The sequence below is a fragment of the Crocodylus porosus genome, unplaced genomic scaffold (genome assembly GCF_001723895.1).
Source record: "Crocodylus porosus isolate Cpor-Errol unplaced genomic scaffold, CroPor_comp1, whole genome shotgun sequence".
Classification (NCBI taxonomy): Eukaryota; Metazoa; Chordata; order Crocodylia; family Crocodylidae; genus Crocodylus; species Crocodylus porosus.
The window spans coordinates 91,116,473-91,124,554 of record NW_017728947.1 but is presented as its reverse complement, the minus strand read 5'-3'; positions in this window follow the sequence as shown (position 1 = coordinate 91,124,554).

Sequence of the window (8,082 nt, the reverse complement as noted above, 5' to 3'; positions counted from 1 at the left end):
CACCCATGTCATGAGTTTGGCTTGTCAGCAGCCTGAGGTGCAGTTTCCCAGAAACTCCTGCACCTATCTCCTTGAAGCTTGTGGCAGGCGTCATGGCCTAGGAAGGGGCTACCATCTCTTTAAAGTTCATCTGAATCAGACAAGAAAGGAAAAAGTTATAGGCAGCTTTGTGCTTCCCCATTATAGCCGCGTTGGGCAAAAAGTTGAAACTGTTAAACAGCAAAACAGTTTCCACGAAATGAAATGGAACAGCAGTTTCAAAATGAAATAAAACTCAAAATGAAACACTTCCGTTGAAAGGGAAGTCGAAATGGAACAGTGCCATTTTGCACAGCCCTAATCAAAACCTAAATAAATGGCCATAAAAACCTCTTAAATGGTCATAATTTAAATTTTCACCATTAAATCCAAGTGTCAATCACATCAAGATGAGTAGGAAAATTTACATCAATATTGGTCAGATATCACTATTTTAGATTATGCTCTGAAAGCTGTCTTTGCCACTGACAGAGATAATATTTTTAATGAAAAACTTAAATAATGGAACAAGTGATAGCAGCTCCAAAGAAGAGCTTCAAATTATCGTACTCTGAATACCGGTAAAGCAGATGGGACTATTATTCCCTGAGGGTCTTGTTACAGAATGACTCAGATGCCCTATGAAACAGACAGCTGGGGAGATTATACTCCCACTTGAATGCTGAGGGGATTTGATTTTAAATACTCTCTCCCAACATCAATTTACTTCTATTTTCTCCAGGGAATTGTTTCCTACCACTAGAAAACAAAGCATCTAGATTTGTTCTCCCCATCTGTCCTAGGCAACTCTTTCAGTGTCAAGAGGAGAATACTTACCACCTCCTGCCTTCTCCAAACAAGAGATTAAATACTGACTCCCTGATAAAGATGGGAATAAACTTTCCTAGCCATAGCCAAATATCTTAGAAGAAATCACAATACCTTCTCCTGCTGAGTCACCTTTACATGCAGAAGAAAGATTGGTCCAAATTATTACAACACTAGCCTATGATATGGAACAGGTACATTCTAATCCATCTCACTCATAGACCCTTAGTGTAAACTCAGATCTGACCTTTATCATCTCCCTGTCTCACTTCCTAATCTATTACAATGAGGGTAATACAACTTCCATATCTCACAGGGCTGTGGTGAGACTGACTACAGTAAGGATTGGGAGGAGCTCAGATGATTAATGGCAGAACATTAATTAAGATAAATTCTATGTACACATAGATGCAAGTCCACCTTTTTCCAGTGTTGTAATTCATAGTTTAATAGTTGGTCATCAAGTGTCTCATGGAAACAGCCCTTTCAAAAAGGTTTCTGCAACTGCCTGCCTTACAATACAAAGTCGAGGGTGTGGCCAGCCCCGATATGTGAAGTGTTTCAAAAATGAAATATCTGAGACGCAGAGAGATGCACAGCCTCTGGCCTTGCACCCCAGCTGGACCACCGCAAACATCACCCTGGCGACATCCCGTAGTGGGACGCTCTTCAGTGACAGGGCATGACAGGCACTACCGTGTCTTGTGGGTCCATTCCCCTACAACCACTGGAGTGAGGGAGGCAAGAAGCAAGTGGAGCAAACTGTCAGCAAGTGTTTTCCTGTGTGCTATAGCTTCACTCTTTCAGAGCAACCCCCAGTAAGAACGGGGGGTGGGGGCAGTGTCCCCAGTGCTGAAAAGGAGTGCTCTGGTAGGGCAGAAGCAGATTGCACAGGAGAGTGCTCACCAATTTTCTGCCCCATGTTTCCTACCCTTGGGAAAAAGAGCACTGTAGGATGCTGGAAGACCCAGCAAGCCCCTGTTGCAGTACAAGCATGCAGATGTAATGGGAAGCGCTTGCTGTTTTCTGCATTTTTAACACTTCCATCATTTTCAGCATGCTTCAAACACCATGTAAAAGTTCTTTTCCTTTAGTACAGGGGTCTTATACATATGGCCTGTCGGCTGGATTTAGACCACAAAACCACTTCACCCTGCCCACAGGGCACATAGAGGGGTTGGGATTCAGCCTGTTGGGGCTATTATGGATGTGGAGGAGGTGGGCAAATGCGTGACAGTGCCATTCACTCTGCTGCCACTGTCTTTCACCCCACTGCTGCAACAAGCTTAGGATCCAGCTTACAAGGTTCCTTGCAGACCAGATCTGGCTTGTGGCTCCATGGTCCAGATCAGCCTGGGGAATTGGTGCATTTGGCACCCCTACTTAGGGAATAAACCCTAAATGCTTGGAAGGGGCAGAAGTATGGCTTTTGTGTTCAGAATTTCCATTTTATCGTTCCCTCGAACATCTACCCAACCTTTGCCCTGTTTGAAAAACCACAGTTTGCACATGTGTTAGTAGATTCTTTGTTGATTTTAGCAGTTAAGTCCTTTGAAGATTCTGCTTTTGCCAAGCACACTCTATGCCAAGCCTTTAGTGGTTTGCACCCTCTTGAGCTTATCCACATCCTTCCTGCAGTGCGGTGCCCAGAACTGTACTCCAGCTGTGGCCTCATCAATGCCATATATAGAGGGCAAAGCACCTCCCAGGATCTATTGGCAACACATCGGCTTACGCATACCAGAGTTCTATTTGCCTTGCTGGCAACCTCATCACACTGTTGACTCATATTCATCTTCTGGTTGATTGTGATCCACAGGTCCCATTTAGATGCTGTGCCAGCCAATGGACCACCACCCATCATATAGTTATAGTGAAGGTTCTTCCTACCCAGATGAAGAACCCTGCACTTCTCCTTGTTAAAACTCATCTGATTCCAGCCCGCCCATAAAACCAATCTGTCAAGGTCATCCTGGAGTTTCCCCACAGCTTTGCATCATCTGTGAACTTAATCACTGAGCTTTCCACCCCCTCATTCAAGTCATTAATAAATATGCTAAAGGGTATGGGACCAAGCACCAATCCCTAGGAGACATCACTGAAGATGGGCCTCCAGGGTAAGGTCATCCCATTGATTACAACTCTCTGGGATCGGTCTCTAAGCCAGTTGTCCACCCACCTCACTGTAGACTGGTCCAGACCAGTACTCTCCAATTTAGTTGAAAGAATCTCATGGGAAAAAGAATCAAAGGCTTTACTGACATCCAAATAAATGACATCAACTTCGTCTCCCTCAATCCAATGGTTAGTTACCTGGTCATAGGAGGACACCAGGTTTGTCAGGCATGATCTACCCCCGACAAAGCCAGGCTGATTACTTCTTAATATCCCACCAGTTGCCAGCTTGTAATTGATAGCCTCCTTAACAAATTTTTCAAAAATTTTTCCCAGGACCAAAGTTAGACTGACTGTTAGTTAGTCTGTAGTCTGACTTCAGTCCTGGGAAAAAATTTTGAGAGCGCCATACACTCAAACTGTGAATCATGGAAAGTTACGAGAACCTTTTCATATAATTATCTTGGCACTACTGGAATGTGCTTCAGGGGCGACATTTCCAAATTGCTGGTGCAGCTTCAAGTGCATTTCTCTTTGCAACACACAGAGGGAGATCTTCACAGAACAGACAGAGTCAGAGCGCTGCAAACTTGCAGCACAGGGAGAAATTTAGAAGTATAAAAAGCGAAGTATAAAAAAAGCAGGGCAACCAGAGGCTGGGTCCTCCATAGAGACACTCTGGCTGCCAGAGCATCTCTATGGTTGCCCCTTCCCCTGGTGCTGAAACATGCAGCCGGCCAGGCCGTGTTTCAGCACCAGGGCTCTGGTGCAGGTGAGTAAAGGGTCGGGGAGGGGCTGGAGGAGGGGGGAAGGGACCATGGGGGGGGAACCTGATGGCCCTGCCCACTCACTCAGCTCCGCCTCCCCCCGCCAGCCCCCCTGAAGCCCCCGACCCCTTGCCTGCTCAGAGCTGGCACCTTGGACCCATCTGGCTGTGGCTGACCTCCTGGCCAGATGGGGCCAGGAGGACATGCTTTGACAGTTCAAAGCAGGCCACCACACCCGGAACATCTTCTGGGTGATAGCTGCCCAGATGGCCAGGCAGGGGGCACAAATGTTAGTAGTGTTGCACAAAGGCCAACCCTGCAACTGCAGTCTACTGTCAGCTGGCCCAGAGGGACAGATGCCTCTACTAGCTCTGCAGTCCCCATCTGAGTCTGGCAGGTACACAGCAGGTCACAGCCAGGCAGAAGCCCCCACTGCCAGACTCTCAGGGCTGCTTCAGCAGTCTAGTTGGCACAAGGGGTAGTGTCCCCAGGTACCAATTGGCTGGGCCCCAGAAGCTCCTGAGAGCTAATAGCCCTGAGCTACTTGCCAGGGTGGCTTTTTATACTGTTGGGGCCAGGACAGGTGCTGGCCCCAGGCTCTAGCTCCCCCTGGTTGAAGATCCGGAAGGAGCCAGGCAGTGTTATTTTGCCCCTAGTGGCACAATTTTCTCCACAACAAAGTGCATGTCTGAACATGTGCGCCGAAGCACATGTTCAAATTTGCACCACTTCTATTTGAGCTGCTGCAAGTGCACATGCTTGCATGTGTGGATGCACCCAAAGAGAGCAAAGCCCACCCTAACACCTGTTTAACAGTTAATACCAGAGGTACCAGAGGTGGGACTCCACGTGTTCTCTGTATGCCAGAGGTCCTTGTCACCACAAAGCATCTCACAGCATTGTTAAATGGCCATAGGAGTGATTATTTATGTATTTAAAAGAACAAAAGTGATGATACAGTGTGAAAATAAAAAAAAAAAACACAGGTTGTCAGTTTCTCAACACTTTGGTAAAGAACAAAGTCTTTAGTTTCAGAATATTTTTTCTTGGACTCCAGCCAGACTGTTTTGAAGGGAATTCAGGTGGAATGACCCTCACTAGCATTATCAATTTGCTGCAGGTGAAACAAATATTATTAAAATCATGAAACATTCAGAGGATTCCAACAGTGAGTGACAGGTGCCAAGATTTTTACATTATGAACTAGTTCTAAACATCAACAATGCCAATGGAAAGCTTCCCTACTTAAACAGGAGAGACAGCTATCATTCAGAACTTCGCAGCATCCCGGGTCCCCAATTTCTGCTGCTCCACCCCTCCCCTCCCCCTGTGATTCCTTGTGGCTGCCCACACTATCTGTCCCATGGGAGCAGCCAGGAAAGGGTTAACCTGCTTGCCCAGTTACAAGTAACCAGTGAAGAGTCAGGGGGGGAGCCCCAAGGGGCAGGGGGAGATGGGCAGGAGCTGAAGGAGGACTGAGGGAGCTCCAAGAGGTAGGGGAGAAGAAGAGTGGGAGGGGGGGGTTCCTACCTTTCAGTCTTCCAGGCCCCTGCTGGCCTAAATGTGTGATTGTTGCATACTTGAGCTAGCACTAACACCGATCAACATTTGTGTGACTCAGTGTAAGGAGTAACAAGGCCCGGAGAAGCAGCAGGGTACACCATTATAATTGTTACCAAAAGTTCCTCTTTTTTCCAGTGGGCACAAATCCAACAGGTAGAGTTTGTTAATTCAGCCATGATACTGAAGTGTTCTGGTGTAAGTCTTCATAAAGCCTCATGCACTTTTCTTCCCACATCACAGCAGCCCAGAGGGAATAGAGCAGAATGCTTACCAGCTGTTGACCTCCCACAGTTTATTTCTCAAATGGCTCTTAGCTGCTATGGCTAAGCATTCAAGCACTTGGTTCACCCAGAGCCTCACTTCAACTCTCAAGAGCATCTCCTTGATAGCAGATTTCTCCAAGCTGTGTTGTGTTCTAAGTAAGTTCCTTTGGCCAGAGAGGATCAGTAAGTCCAAGCTGCATTCTGCAGCTTACCCAGCCTCTGGCTTTTCATATGGATCCATGAACTCACCATAAGGTAGACAGAATCCAGAGCTGTGGAAGGAACAGCCAAGAGAATTCCACACCCTGTGCAGTTAACTTTGCATGTAGACCATAATCCACTATAGTGGGGGCCTGATTCTCCCCTGTTTTATACTTCGTGCAACAGCTGACACCAGTGCAAGCTGGGGGCAAGGCACTGTACAAGCAGAATACTAGGATTTGCAATAACTAGGTGTCAATAACTAGGGACCTACCTAAGTTGTGGTAAAACAATGGGTTTTTCAGAGGCCATTCATGGCATGCAGAGACAATTTTGCAGTCTTTTTTGGTGAGCCTCCCCCCGTCACGAGCACCACTGACTGGCTGAAGGGCCCCTGGAGTCCCACCCCTTACTGCTGTTTAACTAAGAGGAAAAACTACCTAAATATCAAATACCACATTCTTATAAATCTAAATATTAAATTTAAATCCAAATTGAAATACATTATGAATATAAATTTATACACAATATGAATTGTAACTGATATCAACATAATTTATTAGTGTTCTATAAAAATGTTAGTAATACTAAATAACGCTAACCTTGATAGAAACAATTCATGTTAGTTGTTAAACACTAGCATGCAGCATCCACCAGCAGTTGCAGCTGACATCCTGTCTCTGCAGTGTGAACACTTGTCCATACACTGAGATTACACATTCTGCATCCACTGAATTGGTTGGAATGGTACGGCAGAGTATTGCCAAGTTGTAGAGATGTGGAAATTGATCAGAAACAGACTCCCAAAACACATTTACAGTCAAAGGCATCTGGTATTCTTTGACAAAGTTCACGCTCAGGCTCTTTCTGCTATCCAGGGATTGATTTCAGTAGCTGAGGAGCAAAAATCAGAAAAGGCACTTAGCTGGGGTAAAAAAAAGTCAAACAGCACTAAAAAAAAGGAGGCAGCTGGTTGTCTAAACCACAGTGGTAGTGACTGATTATACTCAATTTAACTTTGCAGCTATTACCTGGAACAGTTTTTGTCTCCATTGGTTTTCATGCTGATAGTTTGAAAATGGTTGTGATGCAATGTCTTCAGCCCAACTTATCAAATCCACCAGCTTGTTGTGTGCTTGGTGGATCAAAGCCTGCTGACTTGCAAACCATGTTACAAGCTCCGTGAACTGGATCACATTTTCAGCCACAAACTTAACTTGATCTTCAAGGTCACCCTGTCTTAAGAAATCACATAGTTTAAGCATGCACTGGATGCTGGGTGCAATTTCAATCTCCTTGCACACAAATTGCTGGTAGTACTTCATATACTTCGCATGGTAACAAACTGCATTAAACCACAAATTCCACCTTGTATACTGGCTCTGGTGGAAGCGATAGTTACATGTGGATCCCCACTTTCATTGGTGATGGACTCCCTGTATTGAAGCTTATAGCCTCTATAATGTTTGAATACTTTTTACAAAGAGGAAACCAGACTATCCACATCAGGAAAATGTGCATGTCAGATGTCACTTCCTTTAAAAAACAAACAAACAAACAAACAAAAAAAACCAACACAGGATTGTGTGCTTTGCAGGTGACATGAATTGCATTGGGCATCATTCCATGGAGCACATCAGAGAAAGCTTTGCACATACACGTTGCATTATCAGACAGAAATGCTGAGATCTTGTTCAATTCTAAGCTGTAGTTTACAACAGCCTCCACTACAGCTTATGCCGTGGTAGAAAAAATGATAGATGTGAGGTGAACCAGCTCTGTTTGAAAAATAGGCAGGTCGTGGTTTGTCCAGCTCCCAGGTACAAATAAAATGTGAGGACCATAGTTATATTGGGCATCTGTTGCTTCCTCTGCTACAATCAAGACTGACTGAAATTCTGCCATTGCAGATTCTATAGACTGAACAAGTGAAGTAATTGCTCCTGGTAGATAATCATGACAAAGCTTGTTCGCACATGGGAAACTGCCAGCAGCTGGCATGTTTTTTCAACTGGCCCCTTAATTTAGGGTTATCAATTTTCTTCAGAGGAATGTCCGAGGCAGTACATGCCTCTGCTTGCAAGAATGTAGCTTCTCTTCCTGTCAAGCTACTTTCAGTGGTTCTTTCAAAGATGGAGAACATAGTTGCTTATTTCTTGCCATAACCTTCAGCTCTGACTTTGCAGCATCCTTTTGATGGAAAAAATTGCGGTCCGTTTCTTGGAGGCCACTAAAATCACAGACACACACTCATTTAGCAGCACAAAAGGTGTATTTGCAAATAGGGTCAGAGCAGAGTCAAAAACTCAGATTACTCTGAATCCACC